This window comes from Alosa sapidissima, chromosome 3, assembly GCF_018492685.1.
Source record: "Alosa sapidissima isolate fAloSap1 chromosome 3, fAloSap1.pri, whole genome shotgun sequence".
Classification (NCBI taxonomy): domain Eukaryota; kingdom Metazoa; phylum Chordata; class Actinopteri; order Clupeiformes; family Clupeidae; genus Alosa; species Alosa sapidissima.
In genome coordinates, this window is record NC_055959.1 from 29,553,415 (window position 1) to 29,577,513 (window position 24,099).

At 40.9% G+C, this 24,099-nt stretch overlaps 1 long non-coding RNA gene and 1 pseudogene across 1 annotated transcript; one reads left to right on the forward strand and one right to left on the reverse strand.

Annotated features, from left to right (window-relative positions):
* The window catches only part of LOC121704955, a 36,412-nt pseudogene extending 18,153 nt beyond the window's left edge, over window positions 1-18,259 (forward strand).
* A 2,584-nt stretch (window positions 18,260-20,843) lies between these two features.
* On the reverse strand, window positions 20,844-23,595 carry LOC121704870. The gene is made up of 3 exons (XR_006030672.1): window positions 23,511-23,595; window positions 21,254-21,346; window positions 20,844-20,998 (listed from the first exon to the last, which is right to left on the reverse strand). It is a non-coding gene; the product is annotated as an uncharacterized LOC121704870 (long non-coding RNA).
* Window positions 23,596-24,099: the final 504 nt, after the last annotated feature.

Genomic DNA, 24,099 nt, shown 5'->3' on the forward strand with positions numbered 1-24,099 from the left:
AAAACGAAAAACAACAGTTCTGTGTCATCCTTGTGGGGCTACATGGTCACCAAGTTTTGCGCAGCCCAGTCTTTCAGCTGATTCTTGAGGTTTCAGCGCGGTGTTGACTTGCATGCGCGTCTTTTTAAGATGGTGAGCGTAAACCAGTGGTCCCCAAACTTTTTCTTCCGAGGGCCAGCTTACTATGCCTGGCTGTAAGAGAGGGCCAGAGACTCGGAGTATATCAGTAACCATAAATAGGTTAGTGCTGTGAACAACAGCAGTCTACCTTAGTTGAATATTACATTACATTTAATCTATAGGCTATTGCAATTTAATACCATTGTTAGCTATATTGCCATCATGCCATATCAGTGTAAAATGTAACTCAAATTAAATAATACTAATAAAAGGACTTTTGCATTCCCAAAAGTATTAGCAGGTAGTCCCAAAAGTATATTTCATTAAAAATGTGTGAACTCTGAACTCTGAAAATGTAAAGTTCTCAAACTATGAGAATTTTATGAAGTGCTGAAGTGGTCTGAAATGACCACCATTCTAACTTTCACTCACCTGAACTTGTGAACATTGTATGACATTTGAACAAATAAAAATAATTATCCCAGAAAGTCCCAGAAATATGACTTGAATATAAGTTAGTTAGTTAGTTATTAACAATTAATTCATAAACTAAATAATTTTAGAATACTTTGAGCACTGATGCAGTCAGCATAGGCCTCTTACATTATTTGCAGATAGGCCTACATTTCATTCCGTTTTTGATGGAAAACGCGAAACAGCGCCAAAACAACCACCAGTGGACAAAAAGAGTATTACATGTGTACTGTTAAGACTCGCCATAGAGAATGAATGGGGGAAATTGCGGAGGTTATAGTTTGACGATGTCGTACTCCCGTGCGGGCCGGTTGCTGTATACCACGGACATGTTTTGGGGGGCCACCCAAAATGAGGTGACGGGCCGTAGTTTGGGGACCACTGGCGTAAACGAAGGAAAGCCCTCTAATCGGACGGGCAAGACTGCAAGTAGACGGGCCTAGGCCCGTCCGTGGCTACGCGTAGGCCTATGTCAAACAGATGCTTTCTCTTCGATCTCCACAAATTAAGCTACAGTTAATTCCTTAACCGTTTGAATAAATTTGCGTTTGCGATTGACAACGCAACAGACAACGTTGTGATAAATAGGGTATAATAGGCTACTAACTTTGTTCAAAATTGATACATTCAAGTTGACTTTGCAAAGTTGTGTAGGCTACCACGCCAGTTATTGCACAAGCCACCGTTTTGATTTGCTTGCTTAGGGGAGATGCAGGCTGAACCCATTTGAGGGAGATAGGCGCAGGGAGAGAATGCGTGCTGTAGCCTACACATCTCTATGAAATAAGGTAGCCTAGGCTGTCAAGGCTAATCCATATTTTAAATAATTCTCCCATAATAATAATACTCTCCCATCATGATATTTAACAATAATGAAAAATTTAATTTGAATACCATCAATGTGAAAATAACTGTACCACGTCAGCAATAAATAGCTAATGTTCTCCTTTCCATTTCAGTTCGTAAGTCCATACTATCCCATGGCAGAGCAAGGATTTCATGATTGGGCAAGGTTGCCCAGAGACATTGTGGCTGCCCAGAGACATTGTGCATACTTGGAAGGCATTGTGATAGATGTACCAGTACAACTGCAAATGTGGAAGGTGATAGTTACCAAATACGGGTGGGTGGTTTGCCAAATGCTGGAAACTTTTTTTTAGCTTATGCACCCTCACATTGGAGTCCCGAGTTCAAATACAAAATTTGGTATTGATATGTGACAGCGTTCCTGAGATATGGATGACTTCCTGTTTCGGAGCTTCACCGCCGATTTCGTTTGGCTGTGACGGGCAAACGCTTTCGAAAATCAAAAATCCTTCTAGTAACTTTTGTGAGGCTTGGTCCAAGGATAATGTACGTCAAGTTTCGTGGCGTTCGGACCAAATTTGTGACCTGTGAAAATTTAGTTTCGCTTTCTGTTCAATCCAATATGGCGGACGAACAACACGCCCACCTGACGTCATCTTCGCGACCAACTTACACCGGTACTGACACAATACAAACTTTCCATTTACGTACCGATTGGCTGATGGTTCCGTCTCCCACTACCGGTGGCGAGATAACGCCTCCGCAGCTAACACTGCTCACGACAAGCTAAATAAGACAGAGGGATCAGGATAGCTAATCGGGCAAAGGAAGAGATAGAAATACCATACAGAGGTAGCCTACCTGAGCCGATAAGGTTCTCACATGTTGACATCATGACTACGGCCTTGGGCAGCAGCATAGAAGTTCTATCAAGCTAGCTACGGTCGTCAGTGCACTGTGCACAGTAGGCCTATGCTACTCTTTGTTGTTGATCAACTCAAAATAAAATATGTATTTGGTGATGACGTTATTGTAGGCCTAGTAGACCTAAATTCTGAGAAATTAAACGAGAAACGATCTACATAGCGCACCAGACCGCGATGTCTTCAAGGGTTGAATGAAGGGAGTTTGCAAAAATTAGCGTATTTTTCAAGTCAATAAACATTCTTCATTTTCGAATGTCTTTGTCAGTAAACATCTGTCTTTTCAAAACCATAGGCCTGGTAGTCGCTCAGACAAGGAGTTATAAGATAAAGGCAATACCATTTGTGTCACTTAATGCAGTTCAGTAAATTAGCAAGATACCATCAGAAGCCAACAATCATAAAACACCTGTGCGCGCGCTCTCTCTCCCCTGCGCATGAAGCTGTCTGCGTGTTGTAGGCTAGATTTGCGTGAGTTCTTTCTATCTGCTTTACTTTTGTGATTTGCGACCACCTAGGCTATGTTATAGACATTCTATGAGGTACCAGTGTTTAGCTGTGTCACAAAACAATAAGCTTTGTCAGACTACTTTTAAAATGATATTCAGGGCTATATACATTTTAAACATTCGGGGCTAAAGACCCGACAAAGCCTTGCGTTAATTCTTCAGGTGGGAAGTGTCAGAAATTTTCATACGAGAGACGCTCTCATTGGTGGTTAGTATATGGAGTAGGGGATTGACAGCAACATAGCCAATCACATTATGAGAGATGCTGAATTTAACATCAACTGCGATGTTTGATTTTAAATTAATGTCAATTTAGCTGGGACTGTAAGCTGGCACACGTGGGTGCTCGATGTTTTATGTTGTATCGGCGCCTATGACAAGCGTATCTCGCGGTTGCATCCATTACAAACATGCAATGTGAACGTCTGGGATTGGGGAGAGCACTGAATGCTCTACTGAATAAGCACGAAGTCAAACCTTTAAATGAAAAACACTCTTTAATAATAAAAAAAATAAACACTAATGAAGTAAACTTGTGACCATCAAAAATCGTTTATCTCCTGTAACTCTGTGATAACAGGACGTAACAGGAAGGCATTTGGCTGAGCAATGGAGGTTAATATGCTCAATATTTTGTCCAAATGATGTCTGTCTATCATCGTTGCACTCGGAGAAAACCGGAATGTTTAATTTGTCCTGCTTTTCTTCTACGGCTGCAAACGGAATTCACTCGCAGTTAACCAAATATTTCTTTATTAGGTCAGGGCAGGCATATTTCTGGCTATTCAATTATTTCTAAACCCGTCTGCTAAAGTCTGTAGTGAAGTCTGTGTAGGGTTTTCCAGGCACCATTTCTTTTTACGAGAAACCCTGCTCACAAGAGACATCTGCCGGTTGTTTGGGTTGTTGCAGCGTCACTGGAAAAATACAAATTAAAGTCGCGTGATCCCGCGTGCGGACCACGAGGGAAGCTGGCCAAATCGAAGCAATGCCCACTGTACAATGTAATTATTCGCGCAGCGAAGCGGCGGTCATATAGGTTTAGTCAGATTATTATATTTTTTTCTTTTTCGCATGGCCAATTTTCCGTCAAGGATTCCCGGGACACTTAAAGACCGGGGTGCACGAAACTTGGTGGGCATGTAACCCCACAAGGATAGCATGGAACCATTGTTTTTCGTTTTGATCTGTAGCCCCCCCCCCCCCCCCCCCCCCCCCGCTGGACTGGACCCCCCGAAAGGAGGGTAGGGCGGACACAGTTTTCTGTGAATATCTCGAGAACCGTAGGGCCTAGGAGGACCACCTTTTTTGTGTATGTTGGTCTTAAGGGGCCATGTCAATCCATCCCATTACCACTCAATTCATGTACTGTATAGTGCCACCTAGTTAAAAATTAAAAAGCAAAACATTAGGTGTTGTAATCACAATATCTCTGGCTGACATGGTCAAAACAGCACGAAATTGAAAGTGTAGGATCATTATGACACTCTCTGAATGCATGCAAGTTTCGTGGACTTTCGTTCATGGGGGGCCATACAGTAAATTCATTTATGTGTACATTTAGTGACCGTACACCAACAGAGTTTTCTGTGAAGTTTCTTGAGAACCGTAGGGCCTAGGATGACCAATTTTTTGCATATGTTTGCCTCCAGGGGTCATGTTAACCAATTCCATATGCACACAGATATTCACACACACACATACATTCACAGTAATCATACGTATGGCACATACACACACAGTAGATATATGTACGCATGCATGCACATGCACACACACAGGCACACACACACACACACACATAAACACGTGCACAATTCAACAATTTCACAGAATTATGAACAGGCAAGATGGGGGTGGGGTTGTATAAAATGTATTTTACATGTGAAATCTATGAACTAATCATGTTTTGGTACTTGTTGTCTAGCAGATACCAGTGAGAATTGAGTGTGCATAATGCAATTCAGTGAGACAGTTAGAATCATATATGCCTTTCACCTTTTGTTTTTAGCTAGCAGCCAGACCAGCAGATACCCTGACTTTGGTGAATTACTGAAGCTAAGCAGGAACAAAGTAGGTAATGAACACAATTTGACAAGCGTGACTTATTTTTGTGGAAAAAATGTGCCGGACTGGGCGGCGGTCATATTTTGTATTGCTCTGCGGTACATCTAGTTTAGCAAACTGTTGATTATCCCATGTACCCATTGCCTAATGTGTATAAACTATATTGCCCACATCTTGAATTTCCCCTTGGGGATCAATAAAGTATCTATCTATCCATCCATCTATCTATCTATCTATCTATCTATCCATCTATCTATCTATCTTCCAAGCCACCTGCGTGTCCATATGGGCGGAGTCGAAAAAAGTTGTGAAAGAATTGAAAAGACAGTGACATGGTTTGTGAAAAAAAAGAAAGAATTGTTGACACATACGATGACACTTTTTTTTCAGATATTCCGGCACACAGAACACAGCTCTGGGTTTCGGGGTCAAAAAAAATAATTTCACACATACAGTACAGTAGTGTGAGCAGTCAAGTTGCAGCTTGACCATTGGACCGTTTAGTATGAGCACATAAATCATGCCATGCGATTACTCGAACAGTATGAGTTAGTATTTAACAAAAACACTGCTAAAATTGGAGTGTGTAAGCCCGCTCCAACTCCGAACCAGATTGATATTCATATTGATAAACCTAGTTGAATTACAATAACAGTGTCACAGCACAACAAACATAATCCTCAAAGGACTGTTTAATAGTAGTGGGAGTAGAAGCACATTTGGTTGGTGCAGGTAAGGGGGTTGAGGGGGGCGAGAGCTACCAGGGATTGGAATTTTGTCATCAGCAGCAGTACCTGTGGACAACAGCCCAGGGGATTTACAAATGATCTCACTTTAAATCATTACCTGAAACCTAATGTCCTTGCCCAAGGGAAGTGCACCTTAATTATTCAGCATCTGAATCAGTGAATCAGTTTGAGCCCACGCATATATACGATCACGTCTCACTATCACAAACAACCCTTAGAACCTACCAGGTTTTGCACATTGTTTCCACTGTTTTGAACTAGAATTACTATGCTCGTGCTGTCCTTCAAGGAGGCTCCTGACTGACACAAAACACTTTGCCAGAAAAGGTTTTGCTTTCAATGCCACCCTAAATTCAGCGAAGAGAAGTAACACCAGCAGAAATAACAGCGTGGTGGTGACACATTTGGGTCCTGGACATGCATAAAGGCAGGATAAACCGCCTTGAATGGACCGTCGCCACTTTGATATCATCCTCCTTATGTCATCATTGAAAATCCCTGCACAGATGCAACTGCGACAAATTTGACCAAGAAAAACAAAAAACACGGCTCTCCAAGCTTCTAGCTGCATGATAAAGACAGAAAGATATAGAATATAAGGTGTTAGCCTTTCAGCTGGCCTGCATTCCACAATGAAAAACATAGCAATTAGTGAAAATCAATCCCGCCCCCTTCAAATCACAGCGGTGTCACGAAGATGGAATATTACCATTCTCTCTCTGAAAACAATCATTAGTTTAGTAGCAGGGCAGTGGGACAAAAATCAAGCGTGAGGGAGAAACAGGTGAAAGGATAATTATTTCTGGGTTAGGTTCCCGGAGCCTCCCACTGCTCGCAGTCTGCACTTATTTCCTCAAAAGCCACGTTTTTAGGATGCTGTTCAGGATGAAAAATAAGTCTATTGTCAAACACCTTATGTTGTTGTTGTTGCTACACTGTGCACACACTATGTAGCTTACTGGCTAGTTGATACTATGTAGGCTCACAACATTCTGGTAATTGGTTTTTAAGTGTATGTAAAACTGAAAAGCAGTCAGAACCAATTATTTTTAATAAGGCCACGTTGAATTTTCTAACAACCACTGCAGTAATTAGTAGGATTGTTGTTTAAAAAATGTAGTTGGGGGCAACCCAAAGATGAGAACACCAAATTTGGTCACAGATGTTTAGAAAGCTTTACTCTTTAAAGGAATACTTACACATGTACACATTTTCACTAACAAAGAGTTGGCTTATTTTGAATCAGAATGTTCAGTCAGCATTTCATTTCAACCAATCTTCATCATTATCATTAACACCTCAAACTTCTTTTGTATGCACTTGTTCTATAAGCATCACTGAATAATGTAAAGCACAACATGCGTACAGCAATATAAACATGCACAAAGACACTTGACGCTTGGAAACAGCACTATGAAAAACACTGTGAATCACTTGAAAGTAATGAAATACAAGCGCAACACAAGAGAGAGGCCACATGAATAATTACTCTGTGGGTGTTAGGGTCTGTGATGCATTGGAGCCTGGCTTTTACTAGGCTGAGAGACCCTTCCTGGCTAGTTAGAAAGGGTGGAGTGCGGATGCTGATGGACTATGTTTTTGAAGTGCCACAGTAGCGCAGACCGGCTTGTTAAGATGAGATACGACGAAGCTGCCACAAAGCTCCGATGAGGTCCTGCCGAGAACAAGCACCAGCTCTCTCCCCAGTCAGCGTGGAGGGAGAGGGCAGGTCGCCGAGGCTACCAGCTGACGCCGAGAGATGGGCGGATGGCGAGGGGGAATCGTTACACATACCACACGTTGGAGTGGGATTAAACCATATTGCTCATTAAGAAATAAAAGAGCGAGCGAATCAAAGAGCCGTCACGCACACAGGCAGGCAGACAACGGGGGGAAAATCAGGAGCGGTGCCCACACAGGTCATGTGACTTTTTGTTCCAGGAACTTTTGCTTCTGGCGATAATGAGTGTGTGCCTGTCTTCTCTCCTCATCGTGGTCCCCCTTTTATTTTTTTTCCCTCGCCCACCAAACAAAGACTCTTCTGATCATAGAGGAGTACAAACGAGACACATAGGAGGGAAAAAATCAATGGCACCATTCTTCCGAAAGATAAAAAGCTTTTAGGCCTTAATTATTTCCTCCTTATAGCGTTATGAATTTGTTTACTGCTGAATAGGAAGGTGAGAGACACTCTAGAAAGGCTTAAAATAGATAAAATGTTGTTACTTTCAACCTGTGAAAAACGACTAATTTATGCCGACAAACTGCAAAGAGCAAAGAGAGAGGACGGACACTCCGTGAAAGTGCAGCCAAGTGTCTCTCAGTTCCTATGTCCAGTTTAAACTTAACCCCTTAAATGGAATTAAAGACATACTATACATCTTCAACAGTCAGCCTGAATTACTGTCGTGTCTCTTGAAATTCAGGCTTTTGTTATAAATTATACAGTGAAACTCTAATATGTTTTCTTGATATTATCAACGACCAGTGTATTAATTTAAGAGCAATATGCTGTCAACTCTTAGAGTAAAAGAAGAACGTGCTTATTTATAATATACAACAAAGGAAAACTGAAAACGCAAAATTTCTTTCTCAGATTTGTTTTCCAGGTTTTCCAAGCGGACTTTTGCCACATCTTAAATTAAGATAAAGGGCCCTATCTTAGACCCGGCACATCACCATGCGCGGAAATGAACAATACGCACCCACGGACATGTCAATGAAAAAAAAAAGGTGGGGTCAAGTGCATAGTGCATAAATCGCTATTTTAAGGCCACTAAAAATGATAATGCCACTGACCAAGAAAAACCTGAACTAAAGCGAAAGGCGCATGTAATCCAGCTATCTAAAGGGCGCATTGTCCCGAAATGTAACTGGCGAGACAGCAAAGAGTCGGCGTGGATGTGCTTAGGCTTTTTATTCAGTTATTCAAAAGTAAATAACTAGCCTAAATGTATAAGACTTTGTTTTGAGACAGCGGTGAAGTTAGTTTCAGTCAGATGCATGTAGGCTATAATCTGCAACTGCTAGTCACATACACATTTTAGTGAAGCAAGGTTTAGTGGAACTTCGCCCTCTCCCTAGCCCCTTGCACTCCGTTTGCGTGTATACAGCAGAGGGTCCGCCATATTAAGGGCCAACCGAAACCAACTACTGTTAAAGCTGCAGTTGGCATGTATGGCAAGTATGACAGATTGAGGGGACTTAGCCAAAAATGTTTACAACTCTCATGCCCCTTCCCCACACTATCACCGAGCACACTCTCATCGAGTTTGTGCTTGTCAGTGCGCACCAGAGTGCATCAGACTGTGATTGACAGTCAGATCTCACACAGCCCTGCTCTGATTGGACCAGAAGAACCGGGAGCTGTGGATTTTTGCAAAACAAATAACAGGCTCTAGGTGGAGGTAGAAGTGCGGGTTTTTTCTAAAACCGGCTGATTTATGTTGTTCTGTCAGAGCATAGTGTCGGTTTCAGTGAATATGATCAAAAAAATCTTGCCAACTGCAGCTTTAAGTGGCAAGTGGCATAAACCCTTCAACACTGACTGAACACTGATGTCCCCTTGTCAAGGGTGCATCAATTAATGCGACACGTCACGAATGCTTCATACAAATGTGAGTTCTGTGTGAGTACACCTGTAAACAAATCAATGGGTACTGTAGGCTACGTCAGAACCTATATCCACTAGGCAGAGTAAAGTTCGTCCCAAAGTTGAGTGTGCGCTAATCAGGGGAACTTAATTTAGCTGCTTCCCACTCGAGTTCACTCCGTAACCAAGGGGGTGTGGGTAGGGATTAGTTTAGGAAAGGCCCACGGTCTCAAGTGCAAGAATCCTTCTGCAGAGATGTGCTCACTCATCATCAAAATACATCAAAACATGCTGTTTGATGTTGCTTACCTTACACATGTCATTCTCATTGATATAATGGATGTAACGCCCAAAACACACCCATGACGAAGTAAGAAACATAAGAACAACCCTTTTGAACAATGCACCCGGCGTCTGCCGAACTTATTATGCCGCCAATATAGTAGTTTTGGACTGGACACGCCCTAAATGTGCTTAAACCATACATGTACGCTTCAGACAATGCATTTCAGCCCCTCAAGGTAGGCCTATAGGGCCCAAAGTCTAACATCCTGGTATCATTTACCAGTACAACAAGGTGGAAAAGTGACAGCTAGCACGGTTAACCAGTTCACCCCTTTAGCCAGAAATATAATCTCATTGTGGTAGGCTAGCTTGAACCAACCTAAGCATTCAGCAAAATTAAGCTACTACAGATAGAGAAAAATAGCATGTTTACTCATTAAGATTCCAGAAAAAAATCTGAAATTCTGCCAAATAAATCATTTGATGTTGTGTCAAAGTAATAAGGCTACACAGCCCATTCCTGTGTTTTACAATTGATGCTCAAATGATTGAGGTACTACTTTTGTAATAATGAATAATACATTAATTTCCTTACTATACGTTAAATATATGATGACACATTCAAATCCAGTGTGCCTCAACTGATCAATAACTGTAGTTGATATTACAGTAATTTCCGCTCAATGGTGTTTTATGCCCCAAACATCGTCTTCCAGGCAGCGCTGCCACCGCTGACTTAAAGGCACCTAATCCTAAACCTAACCCCAACCCCAACCCCAACCCTAACCCATGCCTAACCCTAGTGCCTTCCAGGCAGCGCTGCCTTGAAGATGTCGGGGGCATAAAATACCAAGAAACGTAATTTCATCACGTATTAGCCACATTGTGTATAAACCGCAGGACATTGTTTTTATGCAAGTTATGCAACAAAACAAAACCATGCTAATACCACATTAACTGCCCCCATGTACTGTATTAACCTCATAGCTGAAGAAATTTTGCAAAATCAATGTATAAACCTCGGCTGATAGTTGGGAAATTACGGCACAGACAACACCATCTCATATCCCACCTCATGCCCAATGTGCATAAATAAAGTACATGTCCAGCTGTAAGCTTTAATTGCAAATTAACTGCAGACTGAGTCAACATTGGAAGTTAATATCTATGTGCATATAGTATAAAAACATCACATGCACATTGGTCACATTATTTGATCATGGGCTTCAGATCACACGGCTTAGCAGAGCACAAACCTATCTTAAAATTTGCTCAGTGCAGAAACCTAACCTCTTAAAATTTGCTCAGTGCAGAAAGCTTGACCCCTCAGCTCAAATGAATTTAGTGTTGTGATTTAGCTGTTCAAGTCTTTCTGACAGGTGTTATCTGTAATGAACACAGGCTGACATCATCATGTCTTCCAGCACTCAAAAGATTGTCACTTTAATATTAATAATACTTTAATATTAAGCTAATTATTAAATAACATAACCAGGAACATTCAAACCAACTTGAATTACTCTGTAACCTTCAAATCTATTTTGTAATTTAATTTACCACTGACATTGACATTTCACATATAATCAACAGGTTTAACCTGGAATACATTCCTCAATGCCACTGTTCTCAAAGTCAGTCATTATGCCAAGTATGCTCTCATCACTGTAGCCAATGCATCATTGAAATAGTCTGAACATTTCTGTTTCATTCCAGGTAGGCACTTGTGGAGTTCCAGGTAAGCTCAAGGTTTTGGCACAATGGTATTGTTATTTCTGTGGAGCACTCAATCACTTGACGTCCTCAGCTTTTCCTGCTCTCTGTAGCTCCTCTGCATCTACCTGCTCTTCTCTAGGTCACCCATGGTTTCTATAGCACAAAAATACACATTGAAATGAAAATGACCACTACAGATTTATAATATGTTGATTGCACCACAGATATTCTAGCTTACTTAACAGAACCAGCCAGAGTATGTTGATAATTGCCTAAAGATTTGTTCTTATATATGAATAATTTATATGAGTTGGTAAATTCCATGGACACAGACAGAGAAACAAATCAAATGTCATTGCTCTATAGTTGCTAAACACTGCTTCTAGCTAGGTTGTTTTACAATTCACAATCATTAGTGAAATATGGTTTGGGCAAACAAAATGTTCATTACCCAATTACCCTGCTAAGGTTGCTATGATTTACTTTATGCAAAATGATGTTTCTTCTAGTTTACATCCCCCTTGTAGAGACAGAGCAGACGTGAGGATGTAGTGTATGCAGGCTTCATGAAGAATGAAACATGATTGGATTAAGAGGTTGTGTCTTCATTTCAAAATGCTCAGTTTCCATCTGTTCAAATTATGAAACAGTATTTTTCAAGTCTCCACTCTGGAACCCGTTTTCAAAAGTATGAAAATGGCATTGTTGTGTGCATGTGTGAAAAAAAAACCTGTTGTGAGGATGGCCTCTCTAATTTTACATGTCCAATATGTTCAGTTAATGACTGGGTAATTGCAGAGTCTGATCTGTCTTCAGATTGCACAACAAAGCAAAATATTGTTATCCTATCAGAAATCAACACAAGATGGTTGGGTTATTTATGGCATACAGTACATGTACTGCCAGAAAAAGTCTGACCATAAGCAGGCCTAAGGGGCTGGAGGGTCTATCCGATCTCAAATAATTCATTATAGTAATTGATGGTATCTGTATAAATCTTTGACAAAAGTCCTTCCGAACAGGCTCTTACAATTAACAGTCAACAGAAGTCCACGTTTGAGCCATGAGTGTTGTATTGTTAACAGAAACAACATGGATGTTAACAGAAACAACATGGTTGTATGCTTATTATCACGATGCGGACTAGCCCAATGAGGACATGGGCGTCCTTGTGTTATTGATTTAATTAGCTTATCAGGCCCAAACAAATGGTTTGGAGAATGCGATCGTCAAACTCTAACAAGCAAGTGCAGAAAATGACACTGCTCTGGTGGTGTCTCTGCGATAATCCATCAGACCCTGCAATCGCAATCTTGATTTTCTCCCACAGGGGTCATTCAGTGATTGCTGGGCATTTTGTGATGCACAGGGCATAATTCACCCCCTCAGCGGGAAGTCTTCCTCTGATGCTCAAAGCCAGACACTGCGCCTATGATCTGGCTCAATCACCAAGGCTGTGTCCAAAGAGCTGTCTCTGATTGCCGCTGTCAGTGATTTCTGACAGGGATAGTGTCCTGAATTTGACGGAGTGGAGTGGTTAGTGTGGGAAAGCTGGGAATTGCAGTATGGCACTATGACTTCATCAAATGACTGATAACTTTCAAATGTCTCCGTACTTCTCATCTTGGCTAATTATTCAACAGTTTTGATAAGAATTTGGATTTATTAAAGGGTTTGATGTGGAATTGAGGATGTGTTTAATCCTACATGATAACCCAAACCGGAGTACATCTAGATGTAAGATATACTATATTATTTCTGGGTGTGGAAATAAATCTACCCTTTGTGATGACACCATATTTCTGTAAGAGTCACTTATTCCCATAATACACCTTTTCATTCTTGTCTTTCTATTCCTGTGTTACACTTGTGTTAAAATGAATCAATACATATCCCTGGGAGTGATTAATGAGCTTACTTTACAGTGTTATGTAAATGTGGTAGAGTCTCGATTGAATAATAGTGCAGCTGCATACACTGTATATTGTGTTTGGTACAGTAAATTAAAGTTGATCTCTAATAGCTTGCCCTTGGAGTTCATGGAGCCTCATCTAGGGATGAAAGGTTTAGATCTTAAGCATATCTCAGTCTGTAAAGCCAATTACAGAAAGCTCTTCTTATGGAAGAATATGATTGTGATTTCTCAATAGGAAGTAATGGCTGCCATTCAATAGGAATAGATCTCAATGTTTTGAAATGGCCATGATACAGAGAAAGGCATGAATGAATCTGCATCTAAAACTAAGTCAGGTCTGAAAAGATGGAGATGCTATTTACATGGTAAATACCCTTCCTTCTGACTGGCGAGAAAAAAAGTTTTCACAGCTTTCATGCTGTGTTGATGGCACTGGAGGTTTTTGCTGATTGCAATCTACTCTTCTGAAACTGCATGAACAATAAAGCCTAATGACAGAACCATCTCTAAACTACTGTGCACTGTCAAGGAATACATATGAGTACATTTTCATTCCTCTGCTTCTCAAAGAAGCATCCACAGGTGCAAACATGGTCCACCATTTTCTCAGTTCTATTCTCCTGCTGATCGATAGGATCCCCCCATGGATAGAATGAATGAGACAAATTATATCATTGTCAAGCAAACAAGCTAGTGATCAAGATTCCCCGGTTCACAGGAAAATATGTTTTTTTCATTTGAGAGTTTTGCTCTTAAAAGCTCTTATTTTACATTATTGTATATTGCCTTGATGATAGGTGCTGAGCAAAGGTTTCCTTTACAGTGAAAATGTGGTTTTGTGAGAGAGGGAGTAAAGGGAATATGTGGCAGATTGCTTAGTCTCGTCTTTCTCTCATGCTTTGGCTGAAATTCATGCCCTCCTACACTGGGCAATTAAAGTGATGTGTCATAAAAGGAAACTTGGAAAAAACCTACTTTGTCAGTGTTGTTTTTGCCAAGTTCAATAAGACTGATGTAAATATCGGGTTAAGCCAACTGCCTTGATCCACTGAGTCAACGAATACTGTATTTATGATTTGTGTGTTTGGTATTTTTGCCAGGTAATGCTGGCATTTAAACACAAAATCTGTGTGCAGTAATTTAGTTCAACATCAGAGCTTTAAAGACGGACTCCAGCAGTTTATTACACCCCTAAATCTCTTCTCTGTTGGTCTAAAGTATTCTATTGCATTCTGATTTTTTTTTAATTAAAATGTTGTATGTAACTATTCTTCCTCATTTTAGGAATTGGGATCCAACTGCCCCCCTCTACACACTGTCCACCTGGCTGCTAAAGCTGACACATTAGCTAGCTTGTCTGTGTTTTTATGAAGAATTGTCTCACCCCCAAGTACTCAGGGTTGGTTCTGTACCGTTATCATGCACTAATGACTGGTGCCTGAATTGGCCCACGCGGGTTGTAATTGGTTAAAACGCAGATCCAAAGCAGAAATCCTCAGCCATGACATGAATGGCTTTTTTTGCTCATGATATGTCTTGTAAAACATAGCAGACATCATTCTGACATGTTACAGCAGACATAGAATGGCCACAAAGCTACCGTGAACCGGAAATATGGTTCTTTCGTCCATCATATGCAAATCTCAGACTTAGAAATAACCACTAAAAAATCTGAATCTGAACAAAGACAAAGGGCCCCATCATGACATTCTAAAGCGCATCGTCACTTGTCAAAAGATTATTCAAATTTAGTAGGATGTCCAGTTCACATTGGGAAGGGTTTCGTTATCAAACGTGGAGGGCATGGCGCAACAAGGTGTTCCTAGGTTTTTTAATCAGTCATATGGGTGTGTTTGGGGCGTAACATCATTTTAAACCAATGAGAATGACAGATGTCATTCCCTTTAACGGCGCAAAAGCGCAATATGTCAAATAAATGCATCGGTATTTTGGCATTCAACGGCGCATTTGAAGGAGGCTGCTTGCGAGACCGTACGGAATAGTCATTCCTAAACCATGCTGTACTAAAACCTAGCATAGCCTTCACGCATTTGCACTTATCTATTATTTGAACTCATTGGTAAAGTGAAACTAACTTCACCAAGGTGTCAGTCAACGACAAGACAGTTATATGCAGATACTTTCACTGTTGACTGACAATGGGTTACCATCGAAAACATAGGCTGGAAAAAGCAACACTTAGCCTAATATTGCTCAAAGGACTGAATAAAACAACATTTAGCGTGCAGAGGAGTTGCTTATATCTCGTGACAGTGCGTCTTCAGCTGTGCTCCATATGTGTCTCTCGCCTCTCCATGGGTGGACTGGCCATCTGGCATACCGGGGATTTTCCCGGTAGGCCGACACACCTTTTGGGCCGATAGAATAGGCTATATAATTAAATAATTTTGGCCAACGATCGGCCCAAAGGAAGGACAATCAGCGGCCCATTGGTTACATTTCCATATTGACACTCGACTGATCCAATAACAGCTCACGTCAGGCCCCACCCCTCGCATTTTGGCTCAGAGCCAGGATTCTGTGAGCGCATCAAAAGTTAATCGAAGTTGCCTACACGAAATTGCGGCGGGTGCCGGTAGTGACAATAGTGCAAAAGTAACGCCAATGTAGAAGCTTTGTTGAGTTTAAACGAGGATGTAAGCAAGCATCCAAAGCAGAGGGACAGTGAGCAGGTGGTGAGCCTAGTTGAGGCTACATGATAAGAACTCAGTGGTGGACTTTGCGGTAATGATATATACAGGTACATTTCAGTCATTGCAGGTACACAAGTGTACCTTGATGGGTACAGATGGCTAGGGTACACAAAAGTACCTGCATTCGTGGGTACATTATTGTTCTTCAAAAGCGTACTGCCCCAGCGACAAGCATTTGTACCAACTTAGGTACACACTGGTACTTCCATTTCTTAGAGTGCAGGTAGGCTAAGTGTGACATGCCATGCTGACGATGATGATTATGATGATTATTAATTGCGATAATGTAATGATATGGTAATGACAACATAGTAAGGCCGTGCTGTGATTATAATAACAAATAGCGCAACTTAAATGTTCTAAATTAATGATTTGCAAACCCGGACAGCAAAAGAGTGGTCAAATCAATATTAATTGTTGGTCAGATTGATCAGTTTCCGTCAGACGCCCAAAATTCAACATCGATGGCATGAGTGGTGGTGGGTCTCTCTAAGTAGAGCATCGAAAGGGTTCTATCTGGGAAGGGTTATCATGGTAAAGATGGGCTAAAAGACTGTAGACTGACGGAAATGTAGGCTACAAAACATCAAGTCATATTCATGCACAAGCCAACTAAGCTATATATACAGTGACCTATACGATAGGCTACTGGAAGACATTAAAGATAATTCATTAATATAGCTATACTGTTCCAAAATGTACCAGCAATGTAGGTAGGTAGTATAGCCTACAGGAATAAAACATTTCCTGCAACAGCTCTGTTTATTTCAGTTGTCCTACAGTGATTAATGTCTACGACAATCAAGAAATTTAGCTCCTTACACATAGGCTTCAGTAACTGTTTGGTGCTGCTGTCAGTTGAGCATTTTATAGTTTAAATGTAGCCTATTGAATAATTTGAAATGATACTTTGAATTCAAGCAGAAACTCTTTAATAATTGCTTGTATAGCCTACTTGAATATGGAGATCATGTGCTCCATGGCTACCTCTGATCAGTCAGAGTGATAGCCAATGAGGCCTACATCACTTTCAGTGCAGTTGAAAATATATGCATACTGTATTTAAGGGTAATGCAAAGATTTTGTATTTAATTAGGTGTGCCCGACCGATTTGAGGGCCAGGGCCGATTTTTGGTCCTAGTCCGCCCCTGCGCCTCTCCCCTAATCACTTTTAACCGTCATTACCAATTTGCAAATGATGGTGAATAACGAGTTTTACGCCATGCGCTAGTGTGCAAAATACAGCCCAAAGAGTGACTCCGAAACACAGACTGGCGCAAACCTTCGCTCCGCAAACCTTCCCTCTGTGTAAAAATAATTCCGTGGAAATGTATGGATTCCAGTTGCTGCTACTGGAAGCAACTGGAATCCATGCATTTCCACGGAATTATTTTTGGAATCTGATCCCTTTCTGTTCATTTGTACTCGTCGCTCGACTTATCGTGACTAAATTTAAGATGGCGGTGAACAGTAAACTTCCTGAAGGTACAGTCTTTATAAATTGTCTTGTAAATAAACTATCAGAGCTTTTTTAAAGTTCTCAATGTCTCGTTTTAAATGTCAGAGCCCTCGGAAGTCTACCAATGAAGTGTGGAGCTACTTTGAGCCTCGTAAATGGTGTAAAACAGTGATTTATTTGCATGGCTAGGCCGATGCCCGAGGCACCCCCTTTGAAAACCTGTTGGCTAACTAACGCCAGATTTCGGAGTGCAGAGGACAAGCCGAGATGAGCTATGAGACATACGTTCACACTCGGTATCATGTTTCAACACACTTTAGGTCAATATCACACCGGAATTCTCCTTTAACTAAGTGCTATTATGGCCGGCTATATGGTTGGAGTGGACTGGAACAGTGAGTGCTCTTTAATTTGAGTAACACTGGTTAATGTGACAGATGAGGGTTAAAATAAAAACAGAATGCTCTTCTAGAGATAAAGCCTGGCTCCAAATGTGAGGCCCGTTGTGTGATTTTAAGTACCAATTCTTGGAGGACATTACTTATGAACTTTTAAATTGAAATGTGTGTATAATGTTCGAAATAGTATCATCACGAAGGCTCCTTCCAGACTCTGAGACCTGAAAGCCTCTCAAAAAAGTAAATGCAACTCTCTGAATCACTGTTATTGTTAAATTCTATAACTGAAGCTACTGTTGAAACCCACGCAGTAGCTGTCTGATGTTGATGCTCGGTCTTTTCAGTATGAGTTCCCTGGGAGGTCCACCAGACATCTGTGAGACAGAGGGGCCACCATGGAGGAGAGCAGACTAAATTCCCTTTTGTTTCTCTTCCTTCAGCTCAGAGGTGCTCCACATTCTGATCAGCCAGATCTCTGGAGGCCGTGTAAACGCTGGATTCACAGAACAGGTCATCTCGCAACACTGGCAATAACTCTGGACAACCTCTCCTTCACTTTTTTTGGTGCTTGTTTTTCTTTTCTTCTTCCCAACTTGCTTCCCTGGTAGGACATAAGCAATGAGCTTGAGGCATTAAGACCTGGTGCATAGGGAAATGCATATTGAAACTTGATTCTGAAATGAATCATGCCACTATTGTTGGGCTGTGTTTTATGCTGATATGCATAATTAATGCACACTGACTATATAACTGTTACAGGGGAAATAACATCCCCTTTGCCAACTAGTTGCTAGGTTACGGGGACGCTGGCGAGACACGACGCTCCGTCTGGCATCATGTTTTTGTTTGTTTTTATGTTATGTTCGTAATTTTATGTAATGTCACGTTTATTTTTTGTATTGATTTGTCTAGTTAAATGTTTTCTCTCTTTATTTACGTTATTTTTGATAGTTTTCGTGTTATTCTCTTAGTCCTTTTTACTGCTTTCAAGTCAGCTGATGTTGTTAACTCTTGCTATGTCTAGCTTTTGCCCTGGGCCTCTTACATCCTTCCCATCCATCTGTGAGCCGGTGCTGCACTTCAGTGTCTGGTCGAGAGGATTTCTCGGGACAGCAGCTGGAGCTACTCTGAGAAAGATCTGCTGAGGCCGCCGAGCTGTTTCTGACCAGTGAGCTGCCATGCCAACTGCCTGGAGTCTGGATTGAGCAGACTAACGTTAACGTTAAAGGGGTGATAGAATGATTATATAGGATATTTCATGCTGTTCCTTAAGGTTTCCGAATAGAGTATGTAACATTGGTTGGGCTGAAAATGGCCCGTGTGCTGTTCTATGCGCCCTAAGGCAAGCCTTGGAAATAGGCCCTAGAATGAACGAGAGGTTTTCTCCCTTTTATGGTATGCTCATGAATATTTAGATAAACTGCATGCTGATTGGTTGGTTTACAACGAGTGAAGCTCCAGAGCAAAGACGGCAACATGGCCGACACCACTCGCTGAAACAGCGAAGGTGGAATACGGAGACATACAGTAGGTGTTGAACAGCATATTTGAGCCTGAATCAGAGGAAGAATCTGAAATAGATGAGCAACCAGTCGCCCATAGATTGGAAATGACTACTTCAGAGTGGTAAGTTTTGTCATTTACTTGAGTTTGCCACACGTAGCCCAGTTATCGAGCTGTAATACTAGTGCAATACTCGCACGTTAGTTTCGTAGACTAAGCTAAACATTGTATTAGGTTTGTTTTTAGCGTTGTAAGCAACATAACTTATTAATGTGCACACAAACAACTTGTACCCTTGTGCAATTTTTGTCAAGATGTCCAGTTAGAAGCTAGCTGAAAAGTTTGTAGCCAGTCCAGGCTATGCTGTAGTGTGAGAGGAGTGCTGCTTGCAAGGAAAGTACTCATTTTAGTCAGTAAGTCTATTCTCCTGCTGAATAGGTCATCTGATTAGGAGTTACATACATTATTGTAGTGGTAATATGCAATCTTACAACAGGACGTCCAGTTAGCTGGGCAGGAGCTCTGTGCAGTTCGTAGGCTATATGGCTGAAGTGAAACGAGTAGCCTACTGCTCGCGTCAATGAAAATATTACGTTTGTGTCAGTAGGTCTCTAATGTACTCTTGTAACTACTATCCTGCTGATTAAGTCATCTGATTAACGAGATTTTTACCTTCTTTCCATGTAGTAATATGTGATCTTACAACGGGACATCCAGTTAGCTGGGCAGGAGCTATGTGCAGTTTGTAGCCTATGGCTAAAGTGAAACGAGGTCAACGAAAATATTACTAGGCCTACTCTCGTTTGTGTCAATTCAAAAACACTTTATTTATCCCCAAGGGGCATTTTACATAGTACCATGGAGTAGAGTACAATAATCAAAAATCCTATAAATATCACTGTTTAAAATACAGTAGGTACAGTCAGTAGGTCTAATGTAATCTTGTAACTATCCTGCTGACATCTGATTGAGATTATTACCTTCTTTCCATGTAGTAGCCTAATATGTGTTCTTACAACTCTGGTAACTAATACTGAAGATATTTGCTACTTTGTGCTACCTGCTCATTCAAAATGACGAAATAACAGCAGGGAAATTATGTTTGTTTTTACAGGTTATTAAAAGAATGACCCAGGTTCCTGAGGGAGGAGCTGACCTGAATGACCACCATGGCCTCGCTCCGTTGTGCCTCTATATTCTTTGCAAAATGCAATGAATATTTACAGAGCTGACCATGGGCGTTTGAGAATCAGAGGGATGGAAAGGTGAGGACAATCTGATACAAGTGTTAGCAGTTACAGTATATAAATAAAATATTTTTAAGCAATACACATTCATTATTGGTTCAGCATATTGCAAAAACACAGTTTGATCAACATCACAAAATGATAAACTTTATTTTTTTTTTTCCGAACAATTGTCCTCTGTAAAATTTTAAAAAATAAATAGTAAAAAAAAAAAGTGCTTTTCCACCCTGTTCTCGTTGCAGGCAATGAAGTGACTTGGCCTAAAGGTCTTTTGTGAGCAGGAGCTGGGGTTTCCTTGGAAGAAGCGTCCGTGTCATGATCCCCTTGTGTGTGGTGCTAAGCATATGGAGGGAGCTTCCGGATACTTCAGGGCAGTACGTTGGATTCAGACCCCTTTTTGACTGAACCGTGACACATGTTCAGCAACAGCATCCTCCATGGAAGGTCTGTCAAGCTGAGCACACAAGTCCTGGGGCACAGGAATCGGCTGGACGGCATCCCAATAAAGAGGGTCTTTGATGATCTCGAAGAGGACAAGAAAGAGGACTTATATTGGATACTGTAATACAGTGCATTGTAGGCTGTATACTGTACAATAAACAAATTGTATGGCCCTGAACATTGTGCTTTGTTTACAGTACTGATGATGATTTCGACACCAGTAGCATCAGGTCTAAGACAGCCTGTTGTGTGTGAATCGATAAGTTCTTTTTAGTGCCTATACTGTTGCACATTTTGATTTGTTGTTTGTAAAAAATATATATTTTATTAAACTTACAAATTGTTTGGCAAGTCTGTACATAGTTTCTCCTTGGCTGTCTTCCGTTGTGGGGACTCATTCTCATTGAAGTGCATGGCTGCAAGATAAAACCTAAACCAAACAACAGAAATGTTGTAACACAAGTGAAAGTCAATTTTGCATGCACACACCAAGCTGTTAACTCACAGCAAAAGCATTTGCTAATATTCTAAGCCCCGCAAGATGCCACACTTGGAGTATCTGTTTGGCATGCTGCGTTTGTCATGTTGCCGTTCTTGTAATGTTCTAAAATAAGAACGTGCAAATAAATCCATTGTATCTAGACAACACGGTTTTCAACATATCGACTAGATATGGGTTATATTACAGCTTAGCAACCAAACTATCGTGTTACCAAAGATCCTTAATATACAAAGATAAAGCAGCACAGGCTTCTACAATGGAATGGAATTGTACACAGTTCCTGCCTCCTAAAAAGGCGTGGTCAGAATGCGCTGACGCTACCTCGTTGATGAAAACGTCAAAGATTTTTTATTTTCGCGCCTCTCTCTTGCTGCTGTGATCAACTGGAGCTGGCCTGGGTGACTGAATTTGTAATTGGTACATCGTCGTGGCAAGATGCGGTCTGATTTCGAGGTAAGTTGCAGTTTGAAATGTGACAAGGTATTTGTGATTAGTCTGTGTAACGAGTTATCTATGTAGTAAAATGTCTGCGGAGTTTAGGTAATAACATTATTATTATCTCGTGTCATGAATTTTAGCTCATTGAGGAGTAGCTAACGTTAGTTGACGTTAGCTAACCATCTGATACCGATAGCAGAGCTAACTGAGGCACTAGCTACCAGTTAGGCTAAAAAGATAATTTACGAACCTGATATTTGCTCTACCTAAATCGGCATCACTATAGCTTGTGGATCCGATCTACTGCAAGCGACATTGATTTAGCATATTTTTAGCCTTATGTCAATGAAAAAATAAGTGGTGTAGGCCTATTGTATTTACATTGTGTAATTTGCGTGGGTAGTAGGCCTAAAGATATGGCCGTGTGGCGGCGCTGTGGGATACATCGATTGGCGCTACTTTATCAAACATCAGAGGTAAGGCTAATTGAGAAAGCAGACGTCTGGTTAGGTGTGCTAGTTAGCAACTTGTTAACCAGGGGCGCGTTTCCCATAACCATAGTTGCTAACTAAGTTAGCTACTTTGTTGGTTGCAATGCAAACTATGGTTTTGGGAAACGCACCCCTTGGCTGTCCAGATTATTAAGTGATATGACCTACTCGTTAAACAATAATATGCAATACTATAGTACAGTGGTTCTCAAAGGTGGTACGTGAGATTTTAAAATATACAAATAATTTGCAAAATATAGCCTACAATCATTTGCAATAAATTTAGTCATGGATTATTAAAATTTAAAATGTTCCAAAGTTTAATAAATTAGACACTGATGGCACAGTGCTCTGTTTTAAGTCTATCATCACTGAAAAAAGGTTGAGAAACCACTGCCCTAGTTTATGTGTATGGCCGTCTGCTATACAGCCTATTTGAACGCAATCCAGACATCAAAAATGATGCTGATATGACGGTACGTACATGTCTGCGTCCTTAGGGAAGGAGAAGACAGAAAGGTGTCTGTTTATGCACCCAAAGTTTAGGCATTTTCGCGATTGAGTGATCAACATCTAAGTGGTAAGCAACGGTAACTTATTCCAGAGAACCTTCGCCTACTTAGTAGATCGCGTGCCAGTGGGTTACAGAAACACAGACAAGTGGCAAACAAAGTCGTTAACTGTTCATTTGAAAAAAGCCATGTCGGTGTCAGAATGTAAGGAACACATGTGAATTACAGAAAATGCATTAAAATGTCCAATCTCGAGCTGTATAATTAAGGGCTGGGGCATAATCCGAGAAAAAAAGGATTTCTTCCATAGGGCACAGTGTAAAGAATCTCTCGCTAGTCTCCTAAAAAGGCGTAGAGCTAGTGAACCCTACGTCATAGGGGAACAGGAAGAACCCTTCTGTGAATCGTCTCGCTTTATCAACCGTCTCTGGTGTTACTCAGCTTCAGTTAGCTATCTTGCTGAGAACATAACCTGTCAGAGATCTCGACAAACATGCATAGTAAAATGTAGGTTAACATGACAACACAGGTTTTATCCGAATGAGACACAGGAGAATTATATAGCCTTGCCAATGAACTAAATCACACATTATACTTGCTAGATACACGTTAGCATGGCTAATAACTGCTTAGCGACAAAATAATACTTACAGCATGCCGTTGTGATGACCTTACGGTCGGAACAGCCCCTCGTTTCAGTAACAGCAGCTTAGCAAATCCTGCTTAACTGTCCAAGGTTTTGAAAACTGCGTTTGGTGAAATGTTTTGCAAATTAATAACGGAGTGTCGAACTTTGCAGGGATCTTCTGGTAGAAAAACATTATCCATGCCCCTCGAACTTTTGAATCCTTGGGAAGACGTAGCTCATTTTCGAAATCCTTGAAGAACTGTCTGCTTTATAATTCCTGTGGAAGTAAACGAGCAGGCAGCTAAACCAAAGATTGTTAAAGGATAATTCCAGTGTGATCCAAAAATAATTCAGTGGAAATGCATGGATTCAGTTGCTTCCAGTAGCAGCAACTGGAATCCATTCATTTTTACAGAATTATTTTTGGAAACTTTTTCAAAGTTCTCTATGTCTCGTTTTAAATGTCAAGGCCTTCGGAAGTCTACCAATGAAGTATGGAGCTACTTTGAGCCTCGTAAAACAGTGATTTATTTGCATGGCTAGGCCGATGCCTGAGGCACCACAACGAAACACTGTGTTGGTAGCATTGGCTAACTAGCGCCAGACTTCTGA